The sequence below is a fragment of the Capsicum annuum genome, chromosome 8 (assembly GCF_002878395.1).
Source record: "Capsicum annuum cultivar UCD-10X-F1 chromosome 8, UCD10Xv1.1, whole genome shotgun sequence".
Lineage (NCBI taxonomy): Eukaryota > Viridiplantae > Streptophyta > Magnoliopsida > Solanales > Solanaceae > Capsicum > Capsicum annuum.
The window spans coordinates 162,651,593-162,676,713 of NC_061118.1; the positions used below are offsets into that span (position 1 = coordinate 162,651,593).

The window sequence follows — 25,121 nt, forward strand, 5'->3', positions numbered from 1 at the left end:
CTACCTTTGGCAGATTCTAACTTCGTAAAATATTCTCATTTTTTGGTCATGTGTTGAGTGCAACCATCATCCAGAAACCATGTGTTTTCATCATTTAATCTTGTTGTTGCCATCGCCATAAACACAAACTCCTCCTGTTTTTCAACTTTCAAAACGTTGGCTTTTTGAGTTTGTTGGTTGTTATCCTTCTTCACTTTGCAAAACCTTTCAATATGAACAAGCTTATTGCAATATCTACACTGGAGAAGTGGTTTCTTCCCCTTAAACCAACAATCATCCTCTTTATGATTGATTTTTGTGCAATACTTGCATGGAGGAAAGTTTTCTCTTTTCTTGACTCCATTGCGAGAATCGCCTTGATTATTTCTACTAGAATTAGTAGAAGTTTCAGGGATTTTACCTTCCTCTTGCATTTGCATCTTCCCTTTGAACTTGGCTTGAAGGGCAGTTTTAGTAGTTTCTTCTAGCCTCAAGGATCTTCTTTGCTCTTGAGCTTGAAGAGCATGTACAAGTTCTGAAGGTGACAGTTTTGTGAGATCCTTCGAATCTTCGAGTGAGAAGATTTTTGCTTCAAATTTTTTCGGCAAACTCACAAGAACCTTTTTCACGATTCTTGAATATGTAAGCTCTTCTCCCATAAGTCTGATTTGGTTTACAACCTTCATTAACTTGTTGGAGCATTCTTCAATAATTTCTGAATCATTCATTCTGAGAATTTCAAACTCTCTTCTCAGATTTATCACTTTTATTTGCCTAATCTTGTCACTTCCATGAAATTCTTCTTTCAACTTGTTCCAAGCCTCCTTTGCGATCTCAGTCACCATAACTCTAGCGAAAATTACTTCCGAAAGTGTTGATTGTATGCAAGAGAGAGCTTTAAAGTTTTTTGCAACCTCTTCTCTGTGATTCTTAATTTGCGCCATAGTTGGATTATTTGGCAAAGTATTTACTTCTCCTCCAACCTCTACCACTTGCCACAGATCATATGCTCGTAAGTATGTTCTCATCTTGAGATCCCAAATTGGGTAATTCTCACCAGAAAAAATTGGGGTGAAGGAATTGAAAAATTGTTGGAAGCCATAACAATATTGACTTTTACGCAAGGTTATTTTTTGGGGCCTTCTTTCTCACAGATCCCTCAAGAAATTGGCTCTTGATACAAATTGTTGTTCTACGAAACACAGAGAAGAAGAAAATGTTTGAGGATAAAAAATATTCTTCTAGTTTATTCATCCAAATCTGAGAATATAAATAGATAAAATTACTTCTATTCTATTTCTAACTAGGAAACTAATAAAATCTTATTCTAACTTCAACTAGGATACTAATAAATCCTATTCTATATCAACTTAAATAACTGAATTTCAGAAATAAAATTACCTAACTAAAAAAGAAAAATAACAACAAATAACTCAATACTTCAACAATCTCCCTTTTTCCTTTCTCTACTGGTTTTCTTTCTTATCTTTTCCTTTTCTCCGATCTCTCTCTTTCTCTCGCCTGTTTCTCAACCCATGTGTGCTGTGTTGTATTGCTGTCTATTTCATTCCAGTGTGTGCGTGAGTGAAACTTAGGCAATGAATCCAAAAATCCCCTTTCCTGTATTCCTCTCTGTATGTGTAGTATATATTGGGGGGGGGGGGGGTGTGTCGTTGAAAAGAATGGAGAATTACCTAGCTCCCCTCCGTATGTGTGATGGTGTGTGTATGTATATGTGATGGTGTGTGTGCGTGAATTGTGTGGAATGGAAATTGGGGAACCCCCCAGTAGTAAAGAAGTTCTGTGGTGTATATATTTTTTTGTGAATTTTTACTGAATGTATGTTAATCCATTTTTCGTTGAGGGGCCGTTTGGTAGAGTGTATTGGAAAGTTAATGCATGTATTAGCTTAATATGTACTACTAGTACCTTGTTTGGTATATTTTTTTCATGCTATGTCATAAGTTATACAGTTTATTGTGTATTGAGGTGTGTATTATTAATACCTCAAAATCCATGATATTAGTAATGCAATGGATCCAATGCACGCATTAACATGATTAAAGACACTATTATCCCTAAAAAAAAATTCGTATCCTTTCTAACATATATATGGAGGGTATTTTTGTAAAAAAAATACTTTTTTAGAAATTATGTAATTTGTATTATTTTGGCCAAACCCATCGACGGCCCCCTAAACTTGACACCATCTTTCACTTCGGCACCTCAAGAGGACGTTGTTCACTTTTGGCACGTCAAGTAGCCATAAAGTGTGTCATTTGAGCACCTTTCGATATCAGCACTGGTACGTGTGTCTCACTCACTACCAACGTGGATAAAACAACCAATTGATTTGTGCCAACTCATTTAAATTGCCATATCATTATTTAAATTCATAATTAATTTTTTTTAGAAGGCCAAAACACATGGAAATTAATGACATAATTATCCAACTCATTAATGTATATACATAATTAAATTAAAGGAATCAATTAATTGCTGACACGTGGTATTTTTCAAAATAATTATAAAATTATTTAATTTTATTTGGCAGACAACCCACCACCCCACCCCACCCTACCACCACCCTAACCTCAAAGTCATCTTCTCCACCACCACCCATCCACCCAACAACCCTTATCCCAGGTCATCTTTTTCATTTGCCCTCCCCCACCCCCTACCCCGTAAACCCCGAAGTCGTCTTCTCCATTCCCCTCCACCCATCCCAAACTCCTACCAAAGTCATCTCATCTTCTCCATTTGCCCCCATCCGCCCCCTCTTCTCAAATAAAAATAATCCCAAATTCAGCATAAACATTTTGAAGTATTTATATGTACTAAGAAGAAACATCCTTGTGGTTGTTCGTGAATACTCATCTAATGCATAGAAGCAAGCAGAGAAGAATTTATTGTTCAATGTTCTCCAAAAATCAAGAAACTTTTTTCTATTGGAGACTGATTAGAACAGGTAATGAAACTATTTATTTGAAAACTAAAATGGATCACAATCAAGTTAAATTTGTAAGAAATTCGTAAGTTATTCCTTTCTGGATAATTGTTAAGCAACTGATCTTTCCTTTTTTAATTTCTTTTGTCCTTACCTTTCAGAGTATGGAATAGAGATTCTTTTGAGCAAGTTGACATTTTTATAAAAAATCGTTCAATCATAGTATAAAATTCTATAGGTTATTATTTGTTTGTACGGCATGAGCAATCAAACTCAAGTTTAACATTGTACAGAAAGATAAAATTTATTTGTGCATCTTCTCCATTTGCATAGTTGTCAACCACTTATTCATAGAGAAGAAACACTTAATGGGAATTGAAGGTGTAAATATGAAGGTGATGAATTCGTGAAGTTGTTGTTGTGGAGAAGGAGTATTTTTTAATTGTTGTTAGTGTGTTTCATTGATTCTTGAAATATTCAATCTCCATTATTGAAGGCTAAGCTAAAGAAAGGTTGTGTAGAGCAGATAATATGAGAAATTTTTTTTGTAATTATTTGATCAATAAAACACGTGTAAATTAATTCATTGGACCAATTGTTGTTGATTTAGCAATAGAGATTTTTAATAATTTTTAAAAAAATTAAAGATGAAAATTTACGAAAATACTTCTTAAATGCGCTTTCAATGTGTGTAGCACACGATTTTTGCTGATTCAGCAAAAGGTGTCAAAATGACACACCTTATGGCTACTTGAAGTGCCAAAAGTGAACAACGTCCACTTAAAGTACCAAAGTGAAAGATGATGGGGTTGTTGATGGGCTTGGCTTATTATTTTTAATACATCAAATCAGGACAAATTATTAAAGGTGACAAAAAAGTTTCATAACTAAAAAAGAATTACACAATTCGTAAATATTGAGTAGAGGTGACAATTTTAACATTAGTGTTAATGACATTAATTTTAAAACCCTTCAGTTTTATTATTTATACAAAGATACCTACACCATATTTACACAAATATCCCTACACCATCACTCTTCCTCCACACCCTTTTTATTTCCGCCGCTGCCGCCACCTCCTCTTCCTCTACTTTCACTTTCACTACCATTGTCATCTCTTCCAGATTCACCATTATTTTCTCCCTCTACATAACTATCTCCTATTTTTCTTCTTTCTCCTCCACCACCATCGCTATCAACACCGCAACGTCATCTTCTCATTCGACGTCACCACCAGCACCACCACCTCCCTTTTCACCATAAATATCACTTTATCGTGGGTTCCTCCTCCAACCTCATCTTTTTTCAAAAATTAAGTATCGAAATTGCTGCAACAACTATCGAAGTTGCTACAGCAACAATTGAATTTGTTACAGCAACTTCAATAGTTGCTGCAGTAACTTCGATAGTTGCAACAACAACTTCTATAATTGTTGTAACACAACAACTAATAGTAGTTATTGCAGCTGTCACACCCCTTTTTACGCTCGAGGGTTCGAGTCGAAGGATTTTTTCAATTAAAGTGACAGTTTTGAATAGGGATTAATTTATGACAGAGTCGCCAATCAAAAGGAAATGACTCTTTATTCTGGTCTGCAAAAATAAAAGACCGGGTAAGGAATTCTATTAACCGAGGGGAAGGTGTGAGGTACCCTTCGAGTCTCGTGGTTCAAGCACGGTCGCTTTTATTGACTTATCCTCACTTAAACTATTTTAATAAATTATGTTGCGGCCTAAAATCGCTCATTTTTATTATACTAAAACTTATTTATTATCTTATATTAAATTTGTGAAAAATTAAGTTTAGAGAAATATTTGTCAAAATGCATTTCTGTATCCTTAAATTTTAAACATCTCGATAATGATGCATACGCCGCATTCTTAATCAGGACAAAATTTTTTTAGATGTATCTAAATTTGTCTAATATTAAAGACATTGTTTTATCAACTTGAAAATATTTTTTATTTATTCGAAGTGCCATTTAAAATTAATAGTAAACTTATACTGTAATCATTTAAAGCAATAAATAATTACTTAAATTTATATATAGTAACAAATAAAAATAATAATAAATAAAAAAAACTACTAAAAACGACAAATAATAAAACAAATAAAAATATACCAAAATCACCCATATTATATCAATTTTAGTATTAGCTACGAATTCATTCACTTTAAACTAATATAAATCCCAAATCTACCTATTTTGTATTTATTATTGTTATTTTAAACTGATACAACCTCATAATCACAAAAATAAAATACATTGCCCTTAAATTTCACATTAGAGGTTTTGCTATTATTCTTTCCATTTGGTTTCACCAGAAATGGAGACGGTTAAGACGGCGCTGGACTGGTAAAGGTGGCCCCAGATCTGGTTTCAGAGAAATATGGTCAGCTGAAAACATGAAAAGGGGAAGAGATCATACTAGCTGACGGGATGCACCGGTTGGTGGTTTGCATGGGTTTTCAGGCCATATTTGACCGACTGTTTGAAAAATTCGGCGATGGATGGCTGATTCCGACGGGGATTCACCGATGCTAATGGAGCGGATCCGGTGAGGGAAGTGGGGGCGGCGGCAGCGGATCACTAGCCTTGGATGTTTCTGGCGATGGTGGTTTTTCGCTATTTTTCTGGCGAAGAGGGTCGCCGGAATGGCGACGAGACAGATTGGTTTTGGGTGGTTTTGGCGATTTCCAGCGCTTTGGTTCGCTGATGGAGAGAATCGATTGATTTTGGTGGGGGTTTCGGGTGAGGTTATTATCGCCGCTATGACGTGGATTTCGGCTGAATCTGGTGGTTCTGACATTGGTTTCGCCATTAATGGCATCATCGGTGATGGGTTTTGGGGAACGAAATTGAGTTGCTGGTTTCCTTAGCGATTTCAGAGAAAAATCTTGCCGGAAAATCTATATATTTTATTTTTTATATTGATTCTTTGATTTTATATTACGCGCAATCTGTTACCTTTTCTTTTATTTTTCTTCATTATTTTCTCATCTCCGATCTCTCACTGTGTGTGCAGATATGTACATATGTTTTACTGCCCGCATATGTTGTACTGTAATCATATAAAATATGGAGAAGATGACTATACTCTCAATCTTTGCATTCTTAGTTTTTAATCAGTTTTCTACTTCATTTTATTATTATCTGATATTTCCCTATTTATTTTCGTTTGTACAGGGATATGTTAATGATATACAAGATACTAGATTTCAACATAAATGTTTCAACAAAAAGTAATTCTATAACACATAATAATGAAAATTCACTTAATTGAACAATCATATATGGATGAATAACGTAATGAAATTATTTAAGCATTTTTTTTTCATTTATGTTTTTCATAATAATATCTATAAAATGCATAATACATGATTAAATTGAAACCTGTTATGAACTAAGCCAAAAACTCGAGCGCGGTCACGGAATCTTCAATGGAACCTTCAACTTCCTTCTTTTCTCTCTTTTGTTTGATGTTTTTCTCTTTTTTTTTTTTACTCTCTGTTTTTCTCTCACTCTGTCAGATAGTATGTGTCAAAATATTTGAGGATGTGAAAAAGTAACTAGGTTTTTTTTTATTTGAGGGTGGAAAAAGCTTAAATAGGGGAAATTAGGGCGAACAGTTATAGATAAGATAGGATAAGATTTTGTTTAAATTTTGAATCCTTTTTTTTAATTACTATTATAGATAATAAAATAAATCAAAATAAATAAATAAATAATAAAATAATAATAATAATAATAATAACTAATTAATTTTATATTTAAAAAATATATTAAAATAGCTAAAAATAAATATAATTAAGATAATACTAAAACTATTAACTTATTTATTTTTAAATTTTTTTTTTATTTTTTTGTATTATTATTTTTTAAAAAAAATTGAAATACCAATAAAATAAAATATTCTAAAATTAACTTAATTTAGTTATTTATTTTTTAACTAAAAATTTATTAAAAATAAAACAAGAACTAAAACAATATCAGGCCAAATATAAAAATTTAATATCAAGAAATATATATTAAACTCGGGGAGGGTCAAAGTCACGTGTCTACATTTTGCCCCTCTTTGTTTGAAATCTCAAAGAGTTTTCATACAAAGAAGTAGACTAAGAGATGATTTTTGACCCTCCGTTTATTCTAAAAGTAAAGATAAAACAAAACAAAATAAAATAAAATAAAAGATGTGACCGAGTCCTGATTTTGGACAACCTACATATCCGGGTTAAAAGAAAATCATGTCACGTGTAGTTCAAAGGTAATATGTTGAGAGAAAAAGTTAAAGTCGAGTGAGATTCCGTCGAATTTTCGGTTGACGACTCCTGCCTTTTACATTCAAATGACGAACAAAAACTGAAAAATACAAATGAAAATTGTAATCTCTATAATCTTGATTCTACTCTTCACGACTTGATTTTGAAAATTCACCTTATTCTTCAGGCGGACTCTTGACTTGTTATTTCTTCACCCTGTTCTTCAGGCGGGCTCCAATGCCGCTTGAATTACCAAAACAAGGAAGTACGTCTCAATACCACTTGAATTACCAAACCAAGGAAGTGCGTCTCCTTACCAATGTCGCTTGAATTACCAAAACAAGGAAGTGCATTTCCTTATCGATGCAGCTTGAATTACCCAAATCAGAAAGTGAGTCTCCTTACAAATGTCGCTTGAATTACCCAAATCAGAAAATGCGTGTACTTACAAATTTTGCTTGTATTGTCCAAACAAGGAAGTGTGTCTCCTTACAAATGTCACTCGAAGTATGTCTCCTAACAAATGTCTCTTTAATTAACCAAACAAGGAAGTGTTTTGCGGAAATTTTGACTTTTGAAAGAAAGTCGCCACTTAATTTTGAAAAGGAATTAAGAAACCTGAGTAAAATACTTAAACGATACAAAACAGAAAAATCATTTTAAGTTAGAGATTCCGAGTAAGTGGTTCCTATTAAAGTTTTAGGATGGTGTTAGGAACCTAAAACGTCCGCTAACTTGCGGTTATCCGGACTGTTTGAAAATCATCTTTTTATTAACCTTGAAAAGAGTTAATTTTTTGAAAAGAAAACGATTTTAGAAATATTTAAGTGTTTATCCAAAACCAGTGTTTAGCGACTTGACTAAGGATTTAACTAGGTTCGCAAAACACATAAGGCAAACAAACGTAAAGAAAAGTGGTAAGGGGAGAAAGTAAGGGATTTAGGCCATTTGGCCCAAGTCAATGAGACCTGTCCTAGTCTAATTGGGCTTTTGACCCATTTCACCTGTCCTAATCTAGTTTCCAAGCCTTTGGCTCGAGTATCGCTCCACCTGTATTAGTTAACAAGTTTGGCTTCGAGGCCCAAATACATGAATAAAACAAATGAATAACTAAATAGATAAAGACAACAATAAACAAATGAATAAATGGAATAAAACTGAGACTCTCAAGTCTCTTGACCTCTTCAACGAAGGGATTTTAACCCACTCTTTTCTTCTTTCAACTCCTTGTATCCATACACCACGAGACGGTCTTTTGGATTTTAGGCCTCCGGGTTTGACTAGAGAAATTGGGCCATATGGGCCCACTCCGAAATACGGGAAGGAAAAGTCCATTTGGACTCCAAAGTGGGTTCATGCAAAGAAAAGAAGAAGCTTATTAACACATGATCAATAGAAGAAGGAAGAGGAGAAAGTGTAAAGGAAGTCAAGACATGATCAACCGGGATAGGAAAACTAATAGTTGTTAATACATGGCCAAGGAAGAATGTGAATATGAACATAGGAAGAACACTCTATGGTCAAGAAGGTACCTTTTGGCCCTTACTATAAAGGATCTATATCATTACTTACTAATCATGCTTTCCCAAATAGCCTCATGTTGAAATTAAGTTTATCAAACAAATATCCCAGCGATAAGCATTCTTAAAATGGGAATAGAAGCATTTTTGAGAAAAATCAAAGGAGGAAAAGAAAGAGTAAAGACTATGCACAGATACGAATCCTGACCGCTAAGAGAAAGCAAATGCAACAATATTCATCAAGATACAATCCTCAACTAGACAAAACTTAGAACACAACATCAAAATACTTCAAGAGAAATAAAGTGATATAGCAGCAGAACATGGATGAAAGATCACTAACAGGACATCGTACCAAAAACCATACAAAACACAAGTGCATCCTCTTTAAAAGTTACTAATCTGATGATTCAAATTTCTTACATTACCAAAATTCTTCAAACCATACAACAAAAGAATCAGAAAATGAATGAGGGATCGAGAGATTTACCTTTCTAGGGGCAGCAAAATGGGCCTTGAGCCTTCAACGGAATCACAGCCACTAGAAGAGCATCGTAAGCGTTACTTTGAGACTTCAATCAGTTGAAGAACCCACAAAGACCAAACTTTTAACTCAAACAGAAACTGCTACTGATTTGCTCAAGATAGCTTTTCCCTTTTCAGACCTAGAATTTTTGAAGCAATGTTCGAACCCCCCCAAAGAAGAATTCTCAGTCTCCAATCCTCCAATTTCTAACCTCGAAAGAAGAGAAGAGATCCAAGAAAAAATCCCCTGTCCAGTGATCCAAAATTTTCTCTCTTTGAAACCCCAATTTTGACCCCAGAATTCGAACCCCCCCCCCCTCCCAAATTTTTCTTTTTTGGCACTACTCTTAAACTCCTCTTTTATAGAGAAATCGTATAGGGCTTCTTTTGGGGGTAAATTAGGGAAAAAATAAAAAAGGAAATTTGAATTCCAAATTTTGGATAAGGATTCTGTCAACCGCTTGTACAATCCCGGTGAATTTCGAAATAAGGCCAACCAATTTAAATTGGAGAAAGGGGAATCATTTTCAAGAACCAATGAGAAATCTCCTCCAATGTATGAATTCGTACAAGTTATCTAAAAAATCATGGAATTTGGAAGTTGGGGGAGACACCTAAGCTTTTTTCTAGAAGCTTCAAGGCCCTTCCCCATTGTATTATCGCGTGGAACGCGCATGATTACGAAGAGGCAATAGAAAATGGGTTGGATTCGAGTTTCCGCTGGTTGTGTTTGGATCATGGAGGAGAGGAATGGGGTTGATTTTTGCTGTTTTTTGAAGTTGTACGTGCATTTAATTGTGTTGTACGTGGATAAGGTTGTTGTCGTACGTTGGTTGATATTTTGTTTTGCTGATGGGAGTGAAGGGGTAAAGGGGGACTTGGTTGGGCCGAGTTAGTGCAGCCAAGATGGGCTGCTGGTAATATGATGAGTGGTTTGGGCCTGGGGCGGTTTTAATTGGGGAATTATGCTGGTGGAATTATTTAATACATAGCCCAATTAGGATTAGGTTTAAACTTTCTATGAATAGCCTTTTGATAAAGACTTTAGTCAATTGTATTTAAATTTTGACCCAATTGAAGATTGATTGGCCAATTGTATTGCCATTGTAGCCAAATCAACTTCAATTAAATCTAATCTTAATAAATTGACCAAATCGAAATCAAGATTTGAAATGAATTTCACAACTAGTTTAATCCCAAGCTTCTTTGATTTGATAAAATCAAAAGCATATTTATCCAAATAAATATTTTGAAAAATCTTTTTATTCCGATGAAATAAATGTTTCAATTTTATTGAAAATTAAAAAAACTTGAGATTAAAATTAGTCGTGGAGGGCAAAAATTAGGTGTCAACAACTGCCCCTCCCTTTGGGTAGGGTGGATGTAAGTAACCTTGGGAAAAGGGAGGTTGACATTCCTAATTTTTGTCAGACCATAGATTCAAATCTGAAAGAGGCTGGTTTTTGCACGAGTTTCATAGAGTCATGGCCAGACCTCGGTATTAGGTTTCCTACATATCTCAGGTTACATGAGAATTAAGGCCACTTGTAGTTCATAAAGCTTGATTTAAAGCACGATCTTCAAGTAAATTCATAATCTATCTCGGTTTTAGAGTTTTTGATAAAATTGAGGAACTGCGGAATAAAGAGATTAGGGGGGAGGTTGGAATGCAGTCGAGTTTCTACATAGATTCCAGCCTATATATCCCCAATATTTCAGGGAATCAGACTACTTATAGTTCGACTCTATCAGTAAAAAAAGATAGTCTTTTATTTTAGACCATCTTTGGCTCGGAATGAGTGACAAGTTGATCGAGTTGTGGAAAGAGGCTTGTAACCTCTTAACCATGAATGTGGGGTCCTTCACATCCATAGGCAAGAACTTATCTGGACATAATTTCCAAAACTCTAAGTGTGTTGCCACCCAAATCTGAAAGAAAGAGAAGGTTACCCTCGGCATGAGTTTAGAAATATCCCGAAGGTGAAGCTGAAGCCAGAATATCTTGAAATACCCACATTCCGTCTAACAGGGGTGTGGTTGGATGGTGGTGGTGATCATCCTTTAGCTTATGTCCAAAGAGTTTGACGTCCCTCTCTAGACTATGTCCCGTTTTACTGCTAAGAAAGAGTTCCACGTTGTGCTGCGTCCTTTTTGGAGTTGTCCGCACCTGTGGGTTTGATTTGAGATTTTTATCCTCTCGGATGATCTCAACAATATCTCAAACAAAATTATTAGTGCTAACATAATTCACGAAAGAGGTAGGTAGTCTTTTACCATATCTCCACATGAGTTGCGGCCTGAAAGGCGGAGTCATATCTTCATGTACCTGTTTGGAATGAAATAACCCGCAACAACAAACACAACAACCCTCTTGGTTGTTGTATAATTATGACATTTGTTGATTGAATATGTCTTTAAAGTAGGGTGGCCCTTTTGGACACCGGCGATACTTTATGTAGAACGGTCCATACAACCGTGTAACTGTGCTGGAGTGGCAACCCTTTTGGTTACCTATATCACTTGTTGTATGTGGAATGATAACCTTTTCAGTTATAGTCGATGATCGATTTATAAATTTTTCTTAAATTGTCAATCTTTGGATAATCTTGTGCATTATTTGATGTTGGATACGAGGCGACTTACAGATATCCTTTGAATTGCTAGCTTTTAGGTAATCCTGCTCATTATCCAACTTTGGATAAGAGATGGCTACAGATAACCCTCCAATCACTAGCTTTCAGGTGTTCCTGCACATCATCCGACCTTGGATACAATATGACTTATAGATAATCCCTCAAATTGTTAGTCTTTGGGTAATCCTGCACATAATCGATCTTGGATATGACGCGTCTTATAGAGAACCCTTGGACGTATCAATTTGCTAATCTTGTATATTCTCTAGTAAGGATTTAGTTGCGACTTACGAATAACCTTTGAACTATCGACTTTTGGGCGATCTTGCATACTATCCGGTTAGGATGTTGTTGTGGCTTACGGATGACCTATAGACTATCAACTCATAGGTGATCTTGTACACTATTCTATTTCAAATAGTATGACTTATAGATGACCCTCAAATTGTCAATTGCTAGGAAACCTTATATATCATTCATCCTTAGATAGCGACTTGAAGACGTCCCTTCAAATCGTGTGCTCTTAATGCATTTAGATACTGATTCATGAAATGATGAGATATCTCAACGCCAGTGTTTCTGTCTAGCGCATTAACAGATATTGAATGCCTTCTGGGGCAATGGTACGAGATGGCCTTTGTGGTAATGATATGTAAATGCCCTTGGGGCAATGCCTTGCGGCAATGATATATAATAGCCCTTGGGGAAACGCCTTACGGTAATGATATATAAATGCCCTTGGGGCAATGATATGCAATAGCTCTTGAGGCAATGCCTTACGGTTATGATGTGTAATGGCCCTTGGGGCAATGATATGCAATAGTTCTTGAGGCAATGCCTTGCGGCTATGATGTGTAATGACCCTTGGGTCAATGATATGCAATAGCTCTTGAGGCAATGCCTTGCGGCTATGATGTGTAACGGCCCTTGGGGAAATGATATGCAATAGCTCTTGAGGCAATGCCTTGCGGCTACGATGTGTAATTTTACATGACTTCATTTGTCATCGTTCTGCTTTCTACATGTACCTATACTCAAGTAGATGATTAGTAGACACAAAGTCGCTTTTACTAGCGACTATTTTTAGGAAACTTCTAAATACGATATGTGTAAAGAAGATAAAGAGCTTTTGTTTTTCACCTACGATCTCAAGAAATGAGATGGACAAATCAAAAGGTCCTCAATAAATGGGCATTAAACCTATTTTTAGGGCTGCCCTAAAACACCGTTCTTGGGTATTAATGCTCTATTGTGGCTCCCACTTTGCTCGGAGATTTTTGAAAGAGACCCTTATTTTTGTGTATCGATCCCTGCATCCACAAAAATGATTAGTTTGAATAAAATTACTCCGTGTTGACCTTCTTCGATCCTTGATTTGCTCCTTGCTATCTCTTGGGCATTCTACCATATCGGGACTTCCACCCTGACACTCCATCCCAAATGATGTCTAGGCGAGTACTAAATAAGTGAGTCGTAAGATTTTTGAAAATAGTCTTAAAATTTTGAAAATAACTTCAAAAAATTATGTAAAACTGTAGAAAATCTCTGCCCATCATGTCATGTACTAGCTCAACGAACGTCTTCCTCGTGTTTTTGACTATACTCGATGGATAGTTTCCAAAACTCATGATCATTGTTTGAGTGTACCCAGTCTTTGTTATAGTTAGTGGCTTCCAATGCTTTAACCTCTGGTGCTGGGGAATTTGAAATATGTTCCGGCATTTGGTAGAAATTTTAAGGTCTTTCTCAAAATTTCTGCCCCAGTTTAAAATTGTTTGAGATGATACCAATCCGAGTGGATCTGAAGTCTTTGCTGATCTTCATTCTTTTTGTTGGATGTCGATCTTCTTTTGTGAATTTTCGAGATTCCTTCTCAAAAATTCTGCCCCAGATTTCCTTTCCTGGGGTTATATGACCGAGCTGTTGGGGCGCCTACATATCCCGTTGAAGCAGGAATCAGGTCAAACATAGTTTAGGACTACGCTAGGGATATATATAGAAAATCTAATGGGTTGACCGAAGCCGACATAAGCCGCCTACGTATCCCTTTTGTTGGGAATTCAGGTCATCACGTAGTTCATACATAAGAGGAAAGGATAAATTATCCTAAGGGGCTGACCAAAGCCGACATAGGCCGCCTATGTATCCCTTTCTTGGGAATTCAGGTCAAACGTAGTTCATACATAAGAGAAAAGGACTCTAGACAGCCACATACTAGAAAACAACATTATTACAAAGGCGATTACAAGTAAATTAACTAAAGAAACACAAAAGATAGAATGCCCTTCAAACATAATATCTCTTTACCGCGTCGAAATTGATTGGTGTGGTCCACTCCGTGCCATCCATCTCAGACAAAATCAGAGCTCCTCCAAATAACACCTTGCGAACTATGTATGGCCCTTGCCAGTTTGGAGCGAACTTGCCCTTGTACTCCTCTTGGTGAGGGAATATTCGTTTGAGAACCAGTTGCCCCACTTCAAATGCCCGAGCCCTCACCTTCTTTTTAGAGGCACGAACCATCCTATGTTTGTACAACTGACCATAGCATACAGCGACCATTCTCTTTTCATCAATCAACATGAGTTGTTCATAGCGAGCATGAACCCATTCTTCGTTACTTAGTCCAGCTTCCTGAATAATCCTTAGGGAAGGTATTTCGACTTCAGCAGGTATCACAGCTTCATTCCCATAGACAATTAAATAGGGAGTCACCCCGGTGGAGGTTCGAACTGTTGTGAGATACCCTAATAAAGCGTAAGGTAACATCTCATGCCATGATCTATCATTTTTGACCATCTTTCTCAAGATCTTCTTGATATTCTTGTTGGCCGCTTCCACAACTCATTCATTTGGGGACGATATGCAGTCGAGTTGCGATGCACAATCTTAAACTGATCACAAATTTCTTTCATCAAGTGACTATTCAAGTTTTCCCCATTGTCAATAATGATCGATTCCGGTACTCTGAACCGGCAAATCAAGTTATTCCTGATGAAATCTGCAACCACTTTCTTAGTGACAGCTCTGTACGAAGCCGCTTTGACCCACTTAGTGAAATAATCAATGGCAACCAAAATAAATCTATGCCCATTCGATGGTAATGGCTCTATTGGTCCGATAACATCCATGCCCCAAGCTACGAAAGGCCAAGGCGAGTTCATTGTGTGAAGCTCGTGTGGAGGCATTCGAATCAGATCTCCGTGTATTTGAAATTTTGGACATCTCTGCACATACTTACTACAATCATTTTCCATAGTCATCCAGAAGTAATCGGTTCTCAGGATCTTTCTGGCAAGGGTTAATCCATTTATGTGGGGCCCACAAATTCTAGCGTGTACCTCTTTTATCAATTTATTAGCTTTCTCAGCATCGATGCATCTTAGGAATCCCAAATCAGGAGTCCTCCTAAAACGAATTTCCCCACGTGGAAATTAATTCTTTGCCAAATGCCGGATTGTCTTCTTTTGATTGTTACTAGCCTCTTCAGGATATATTCCAGATTACAAATACCTTTTAATGTCATAGTACCAAGGCTTTCCATCAGTCTCCTTTTCTACGTGTACACAATGCGCGGGTTGCTCCTTCAAGCTTATTTCCAAAGGATCAATATAACTCTGATCCGGGTGCTGCTGAATCATTGAAGATATAGTGGTCAAAGCATCAGCAAACTCATTTTGTATCCGTGGGATATGCCTAAAATCAACTTCCTTGAATCTTTCACATAATTCTTGCACCAGCTCCACATAAGGAGTGATCTTGGGATTTTTTACTGCCCATCCTCCCCGTACCTGGTGAATCAGCAAATCTGAATCCCCAATGACTAACAATTCATGAACACTCATATCAAGTGCCAATTTGAGACCCAGAATGCAAGCCTCATAATCAGCCATGTTATTGGTGCATGGAAAACGTAACTTAGCAGTTACCGAATAATGCTGGCCCATTTCTGACACCAAAACTGCTCCAATTCCTAAACCTTTGAAATTGACCGCCCCATCAAAAAATAGCCTCCATCCGGGGTAAATCTCTGTAATGTCTTCTCCTACGGACAAAACTTCCTCATCTGGAAAGTAAGTTCGAAGTGGCTCATATTCCTCATCAACTGGGTTCTCTGACAAATGATCTGCTAAGGCTTGCCCCTTGATTGCTTTTTGGGTTACATACACAATGTCAAACTCACTCAGCAACATTTGCCACTTGGCTAGCGTTCCCGTAGTCATGGCCTTTTGGAAAATATACTTTAATGGATTCATTCTCGAGATGAGGTATGTTGTGTAGGACGACAGATAATGCCTCAACTTTTGTACCATCCAAGTCAAAGCACAACACGTCTTTTCTACAAGAGTGTAACGGGCTTCATATGGCGTAAACTTTTTACTCAAGTAGTAAATGGCTTTCTCTCTCCTATCGGTCTTATCATGTTGCCCGAGGACACATCCAAAAGCATTTTCTAGGACTGAAAGGTAAAGCAATAATGGAATTCCTTCTCTTGGTGGAACCAAAATCGGCGGTGCAGATAAGTATTCCTTGATGCGGTTAAAAGCTCTCTGACATTCTTCTGTCCACTCGTTTAATGCATTTTTCTTTAACATCTTGAGAATTGGCCTGCATATGACTGTTGACTGCGCGATGAACCTGCTAATGTAATTCAAACGACCCATGAAACTCATAACTTTCTTCTTAGTCTTCGACGGTGGCAAATCCTGAATTGTCTTGATTTTGGATGGGTCTAACTTGATGCCTCTTCTAATGACTATGAACCCCAGCAACTTTCCTGATGGCACACCAAAAGCACACTTAGAAGGGTTTAATTTCAAACTGTACTTTCTTAATCTGTTGAAAAATTTCTCCAGATGAGTCAGATGATCCAAACATTTGCGAGATTTGATAATTACGTCATCCACGTACACCTCAATCTCTTTATGGATCATATCATGGAAAATCATCGTCATAGCCCTCATATATTTTGCACCCGCATTTTTGAGATCAAAGGGCATTACCCTGTAATGATAAACACTCTAGGGTGTAATAAAAGCCGTTTTTCTGCATCTTCCTCATCCATCAATATCTGATGATACCCGGCGAAACAATCAACAAATGACTGCCTTTCATGTTTTGCACAGTTATCAATGAGAATGTGGATGTTGGGCAATGGAAAATTATCATTAGGACTGGCTCTATTCAAGTCTCTATAGTCAACACAAATTTGAATCTTGTCGTCCTTCTTCGGCACAAGGACGATGTTGGCCAGCCACGTCGGATATTTTTTGACCTCACAACATTAGACTGGATTTGTTTTGTCACTTCTTCCTTGATATTTAGACTTAAATCTAGCTTGAATTTCTGTATTTTTTTCTTGACTAGATCAAACTCCAAATTTATTCGTAACTTATGTGACACAATGCTGGTGCTCAACCCTGGCATATCATCATAGGACCAAGCAAACACGTCGATGTATTCCTTTAATAGGTGGATGAGCTCTTTACTTTGTGGAACCGCCAGGTGCATACTGACACTTGTCTCTTTGATTTCATCGTGATCTCCCAAGTTGACTATTTCAGTTTTCTCCAGATGGGGTTTTTTCGCGATTCTCAACTTCCTCCATATCTTCTACTAATCGTTCCTCATCATCGTCCTTCCAATCATCATTGTTCCCCTCATTTTATTCGTTCAAGCTTTGACATGATACGACATTGGCAGATTTTAAGCTACTGCTACTGTAATGGACAAACAAACCAAGTTAGATGATAACAAGATAATAACAAAATATATGACTAGGAGTGTTTTTGAAATAATAGAATTTTCTAAATAAATGAAGGCCTTTTCATTGAAATTTGGGAGATAATTACAAAATCGTGGCTCATGACTTGTGCAAATACAAGTCCATGCCTTTTTGAAAGCAGTAAGATACGAAAAGGAAGTTTTGAGATATAAAAGGTGAATTGCAGGGCCTCTTTCAGACCATCACCAATTTTAAAAACTATCAGTAATTGCCCTTTCATCCACCACGATGGGCGACAGGTTATAAGTGGAGAGGAGGTCCAATTTTGCAAGGCTTCCCCTGGCGCAATCTGCTTTACCCCGCTGGACTTTGAGAGATCTTCTAGTACAGCATTGCATCCTTCGAACAAATCTTCTATCCCATCCCCAAGACCATCGTCATGTAACACCTCTCGTACAGGAAATGACTGGAACAGGAGTGGCAAGGGCCCAAACAGACTCTTCTCTAGCTCATCCCCAACCCTATCCTTCTTGGAAGGTTGATATCCTAACCCGTACTTAGAGCCTCTCTATGGGATCGCAATAGGCTCGATAATTCCTTGTAAATTCTTGCCCAAGCCTTGACCAGGTTCAAACTCATTTCTTAACATCACTGTTACAATTATTTTGTAGACAGAAGGCATTGGTACTTTAGGCGTCGAATCTCTGTCCGCAGCATTTACAATTTCCATTGTATAAAAACTACTACCTTTTGGAACATCTTCAATCACCGGCACATAACTATTGGGATGGTCCGCTCGACTTCCTTCTCCTTGGATGACTACTTCATGATCTTCCCAAATGAACTTCAATAATTGATGAAGGGGTGATGAAACTGCCTTTGCATCGTTTATCCATGAACTTCCCAAGAGCAGGTTGTAGCTAGGATGGATATCCATAACATGAAACTTAGTCTTGAACTCAGCATGCCCTATTTGGATGTGCAAATCAATCTCTTCTATGGTATCTCTCTGCCCACCATCGAATGCTCTCATATTTACATGGCTTTGATGAATTTTTCCTAAATCATAGCCCATTTGAACCAACATAGAGAGGGAAAAATATTCATACCAGATCCATCATCTATTAATACCATTAATCGCATAATCGCGACAAATGACGGTGAGATGCATGGCTTTGTTGTGCATCGCTCCTTCAAACGGCAATTCTTCATCACTGAATGATATGTGATGATTCCCCACAATGTTCCCTATCATTGTAGCCAGATTCTCAACAATCGTTCATGCGGGAACATATGTTTCCTCCAAGACCTTCGATAAAGCCTGTCGGTGGTATTGCGAACTTATTAATAGTGCCAAGATAGAGATATGGGCTGGCATTTTCTCCAAGTGTTTGATAATTGAGTAATCCTTTGGTTGCATACGCCTCCAAAATTCCTCAGCCTCTCCTTCAGTGATTGGCCTTTTCTGTGAATCTTTTTTGTTAGTCAATTCCTCAAGGATGTAACATTATCCCGATCGCATCATCCCTTGGGCAGCAGCGGTTTGCACAATAAATTCCTTTCTTGGCGGGGGAGCGTACACTCTAGTTGGGGCATTTATCACTATAAATGGGGCTTTCTCGTTGATATTTAAGGCAACCACAACCTTCTCCATCTTTCCTACCTCTTTTGCTTTTTTGCGCTTTTCGAAGTTCACCAGGGTAATGGTCTTTCCAGATGCCCATTCGCCTTCTACTTCAATCATGTTAACTGTAGATCCCCCATGGTTGGGCAATGGATTTCTGTTAACATTTGGAGTAGGTTCCTAGAGCGTGATGACCTTTTGATCGATTAAATCCTAGATCTTGTGTTTCAAGTAGACACAATCCTCTATACTGTGCCCCGCTTCCCCCGAATGATAAGCACAATGTTGACTTGATATTCCTTGGCTGTATTGGTTGCAAATGACTAGCGTTCTTTAATCTTTCAAATAATTGGGTGCTACTTTCAGCTAGTAAGGTGAAATTTTGGAGAGGTTTCTTTTCGTGGTTTGGACGTTGGAGGTTATACGGGCTTAGGTTTGTAGGAGGGGGTACTTGGTGATAATTTAGAGGCGTTTGGAAATTTGTTTGGTTATTTGGAGGAGTGGTTTGGAAATGAGACTTACAATTTGAAGGTGGAACTGGGTATTGGGGAAAGATATTTGGCTGTGGAGCTTGGTATGAGGATTTGATGTTTGGGAGTGGAGTTTGGTACTGAGGTTGGGCATTTGAGAATGGAGATTGGTATTGGGGATGGGCGTAGAACGCGTGCGGAAGGTTAGGTGATGGCGGAGAAGATAAAACATTTCTAGAATTGAACCTCTTTTTCATTTTCTTAACAGGATTAGCAGAAATCACACCTACATCTTCCTTTTTCTTCTTCGAGAACATGACAGTCCCAGACGATGTCAGGGTTTTGGCAATCTTCCTTATCCGAATACCTTCATCCAATGATTCTCCTATTTTTACCAAATCCGCAAAAGTTGTCCTAAAAGCGGACACCATTCTGGTATAATATTCTCCTTCTTGAGCGCGGAAGAACACGGATACCATTTCCTCCTCGGACATGGGAGGTTGCACTTTGGTGGCTTCTTTCCTCCAACGAAAAGCATAGTCTCCAAAACTCCTAACATTCCTCTGTTTGATCCGATCTAGTGAATATCGGTCAAGGACTATTTCAATATTGAATGTGAACCGGTCAAGGAAACCCTTGGCCAATGCTTTCCAACCAGTCCACTTTTTTGGCTCTTGAGACATGAACCACTCCAAGGCTTCACCACTTAAACTTCGACTGAATAGGCACATCAATAACGCCTCATTTTTCCCTATCCCTACCAGTTGCTCACAGTACCTTCTCAGATGGGCCATTGGACTTCCTGTACTGTCAAACATCTCAAACTTAGGGACTTTGTACCCATCTGGTAGGTCTACTCCTGGGTGAACACATAAATCGTCATACCCTAAACCATCATGGTCCCTCACTCCATGAGATTCTTTGATCCTCATGATCTCTTCATTCATAGCTAGCAACTTTAGTTCATGCTCGGTCCTTCACTCTTTCTCCTTCTCCTTATAATGGTCCATCTCAGGATTAGGAAGGGGATTATAGATATCAGGGGATATGATGGCGTAAGGAGGATTTTGAAGGGAGGTTTGATTTTGCGGATGAAAGGAAGTTGGTTGGTAGGTAGGGAGGACGTTTTGGAAATTAGAAAGGTTCTATTGAATTTGCGAGTAGTTAGGTGGATTATAAGAAGGATTTTACGGATTTGGAAATGAATTTGGTAGATTCAGGGATAGATTGGATGGATTTTATGGGTGGTAGGCATCTAGGTGGTTTTCGCGATTAATGTTTTGGACAAGTGAAGGGGCAGAGACGGACGATATATTATTTGGCTGATCCCCGAGAATAGGTGTGCTGAGGGGAAGGATTTGGAGTGGAGTCCCATGTCCTCCTGGAGTGGGGGCATTGACGATGATGGACAAGTTATCCAAATCTAGAGTGCGATTTATTTCCTCCTGAGGCATTTCTAACTTTCTTGCAAGTTTCACAATCATTTCATTCTATTCCACTATCACATTGTCCCAGATAGTCAGTGCGTTTTCTTCGTCATTTCCTGTTATTTTTGAATGATGGTCAGAGGATGGGATTTTGTGCGCTTTTGATCGAGTGAAGTAGGGATGTTCTACCAGCTTATATCAACACAGAGTAATTTTTATTATCTCTGTAAAGTAAAACAACTCAAAGGCAGATGTATTAGTTTCCGTATATGATAAGTAATGCAAAATATTTTACAGGAAATAACCACATAGAGTTGCTTAAGTCATAGCCAAATTCATCCATAGGACATAGTGGATGAACTTGCCTTTGATCCAAACAAATGCAGATAAGCACATAAAATAGTTATATCACACAAAAACATTATAATAACGCGTATCCTAGTTGGGGTGACCCTTTTTGAGCCAAAGGTTTAGGCCTAACAATTTTTGAAGAAAATATATGCTTCGTCGAAGTCAATCCATTAACCCCCAACTCATATAGACACGAAAAAGGGCATAAATGCCTACAAAATATAACGAAAAAGGGATACAATCTTTAGGGAAAAGGGAAATAACATAAAAGAAGATAAGTTCCCGTGCAGGGGAGATAGAAAAATTAGCTACTGGAGGCTCCTTCGTCTGCCTTTGCCTTCTTTTCCTTGTTTACCTCCTGTGCTATTTGATACCTATTGATGATAAGATGACTCCCATATAATTGTGCCTTGCAGTCGTAAGTCATTTTCCCTATACTATCAAGTTGGGAGGCCATGCTATCATCCAAATCAATTAGACATTGCCTGGAATCATCAGCTTCTTGCCTAGCTCTTTTCAACTCTTCCATCAACATACGTATAGTTAAAGCATCCTCCATGTGTATCTGCTGGTGCATGATTTCACTTTTCTAGAACTCATCTTGTATCCTGTGGAGTAGAATTTGATGCTCAGATTCTACATCCACAACCCGAGTAGGTACATTTGGTCCTGGAATCAATGCTCTGGCGAGATTCTTTTTTAACCACTCCTTGTAAGTATCGTTGACTTCAGGGTCATGCTCTATACGGAAAGTCACTTCCGTCCACCTACTTCTTCTCCATCCATTTATCATGCCATCTTTGAGTGGAGACTCACTTTCATCGTATTCGATGAAAAACCTAAGCATGGAATCTATTTGTGGTGCCTCCTGCTTGATCTCGAATTGCCTAAGAACTCTACTAGGATTGTAGGGTCGGGTCCCCCTGAGATTGAGAAGCACTAGGAAAGGTCCTTTGCCCTCTCGAATGATGTATTTCCCTGAACGAAGAGAGTTAATGGACCATTGTACATCATCATCTCTTAATTCCCCGAAAGTTTTAAACCAAAATTCGTGAGATGCTTCCCTTTTGAACCTGTGTAGAAACAACCACATGTCATGCGAAGCTAGCATATCCACCCTTGTTTTATGATTAGGTTGCACCGTTCTCGAATCCTTTACCAAATTCTTCATCATCCACCATTGTAATATTAGGTTGCAACGTTGAAAGAAATGATTTTCGACTTGACACCTTCCCAAGGCTCAATATATGTCGGCGACAATAATGGGAGCTAAATATTGGAATACCTTGGTAGAGTTGTAATCTACTCCAAAGAAAAGTGCATGGGCCACCGTAACAACCCTTGGATGAATTGTGCCATTTTCCCCCTGGGGGAACACCATGGTTCCGAGTAGACCTACTGTAAACGCAAAGGCTCTCATCTCCTTCCATTTTGCTTCGGACTCAAATTTATGTCCAAATTTATGGAAGGCATTGAAACTTCAAAACCGACGATACAACTCCCAAAAAGTGATATTTGCTCCATCACGTTTCCCTAGCTAGGTCTCGTCGTCAGTTAAAAATGCCTCTTTGATTGTTTGACGATCCCACACGGTAGGAACTAAAATGTTTGACGATCCCACACGGTAGGAACTAAAATGTTCTTATCAGGTTTTTCCTTTCTCTTAAAACACCTTTCAATACTCTCATAGAAATTAACACTTCTTCGATGGTAGGAGTCTATTCCACATCCCTGAAGCGAAACACTATATTCTGATCATCCCAAAAAGTCATAAGCACGTGGATCATTTCAGGCCAAGCGTCCATTTCGATCAACGAAGGCAGGTACCCTATATGTGTCCTAACAATTTTTCTTTCATCTGGACCCATGTAATCCCACCACAATTTTAGGTAATCGTCAAGTTTGGTAACCATCTTGAACTTTTCACGGGAATGAAATTAAGCCATATCTATATAAAAGAAGACAAAAATAAGCCTTTCCCCGACCCCAAAGGGTAATGAATTGAATTTAGACAAGCATATATTTCTCCAACACATAAGTATGATCCGTCTGTGATTGACTCGGGGTCAATAGAAATTGGGCAAGTTTTCTAATAGGCCCAATACCCCGCTTGGGTATTAGGTCGTCCTAGGCTCATGCCTAAAATAGGGTTTTGGTTTCGTTCTATCCTCGGTGTCTAGAGTGGGTTTGAACACTGGTTCTCAGGCGGACAACTTAAGTTTGAAAATACAAACAGCCATCAGACGACTCACGTGCTAATAAACTACTCTTTGTATTTCCAACACATTTTTGGAATTGATCAATAAGGGACAGGATACCCACAAAACCCCAAAACAATTTAAATAATGTAGGAATATGCTATGAGATGCGATAGTTAAACTTTATAGAATCGAAACATATAAACATATAAGCAATTAATCAAAAGACGAAATCAAACATTTGATTAGAACCTAGTTAAAAATCCCCAGCAGAGTCGCCAATTCTGTTTTGCGGAAATTTTGACTTTTGAAAGAGAGTCGCCACTTAATTTTGAAAAGGAATTAAGAAACCTGAGTAAAATACTTAAACGATACAAAACAGAAAAATCATTTTAAGTTAGAGATTCTGAGTAAGTGGTTCCTATTAATATTTTAGGAAGGTGTTAGGCACCTAAAACGTCCGCTTACTTGCGGTTATCCGGACTGTTTGAAAATCGTCTTTTGATTAACCTTGAAAAGAGTTAATTTTTTGAAAAGAAAACGATTTTAGGAATATTTTAGTGTTTATGCAAAACCAGTTTTTAGTGACTTGACTAAGGATTTAACTAGGTTCGCAAAACACATAAGGCAAACAAACGTAAAGAAAAGGGGGAAGGGGAGAAAGTAAGGGATTTAGGCCATTTGACCCAAGTCAATGAGACCTGTCCTACTCTAATTGGGATTTTGACCCATTTCACCTGTCTTAATCTAGTTTTTGAGCCTTTGGCTCGAGTATCGCTCCACCTGTATTAGTTTACAAGTTTAGCTTCGAAGCCCAAATACATGAATAAAATAAATGAATAACTAAATAGATAAAGACAACAACAAACAAATGAATAAATGGAATAAAACTAAGACTCTCAAGTCTCTTGACCTCTTCAACGATGGAATTTTAACCCACTCTTTTCCTCTTTCAACTCCTTGTATCCATACACCACGAGACGGTCTTTTGGATTTTAGACCTCCGGTTTGACTCGAGAAATTGGGCCATATGGGCCCACTCCAAAATGTGGGAAGGAAAAGTCCATTTGGACTCCAAAGTGGGTTCATGCAAAGAAAAGACAAAGCTTATTAACACATGATCAATAGAATATGGAAGAGGGGAAAGTGTAAAGGAAGTCAAGACATGATCAACCGAGATAGGAAAACTAATAGCTGTTAATACATGATCAACAACATAAAAAAATGAAGAAAATTAATACATGGTTAACTTTATAAGCAAGGAGACATGTATCCTAATAAGTAATCAAAAGCCCATTGAAAATAATAAGACAGCTTTGTATCAGTTCAAATAACAAGTTCGACCAAAATAGAGGAAGTTACAGGTAGTTAACACATAATCAACCAAAGAAGAAAAAGAAAATTAATCTTCTATATGGAGATAACTTATCAAAATTAGATAAAGATTAGGTGACCATGTCA

General features: G+C 37.6%; 1 long non-coding RNA gene across 1 annotated transcript; it reads left to right on the forward strand.

Annotated features, from left to right (window-relative positions):
• The first annotated feature begins 2,561 nt into the window (after positions 1 to 2,561).
• Positions 2,562 to 6,031, forward strand: LOC107879904. Its single transcript, XR_001677134.2, has 2 exons — positions 2,562 to 2,947; positions 5,218 to 6,031. It is a non-coding gene; the product is annotated as an uncharacterized LOC107879904 (long non-coding RNA).
• Positions 6,032 to 25,121: the final 19,090 nt, after the last annotated feature.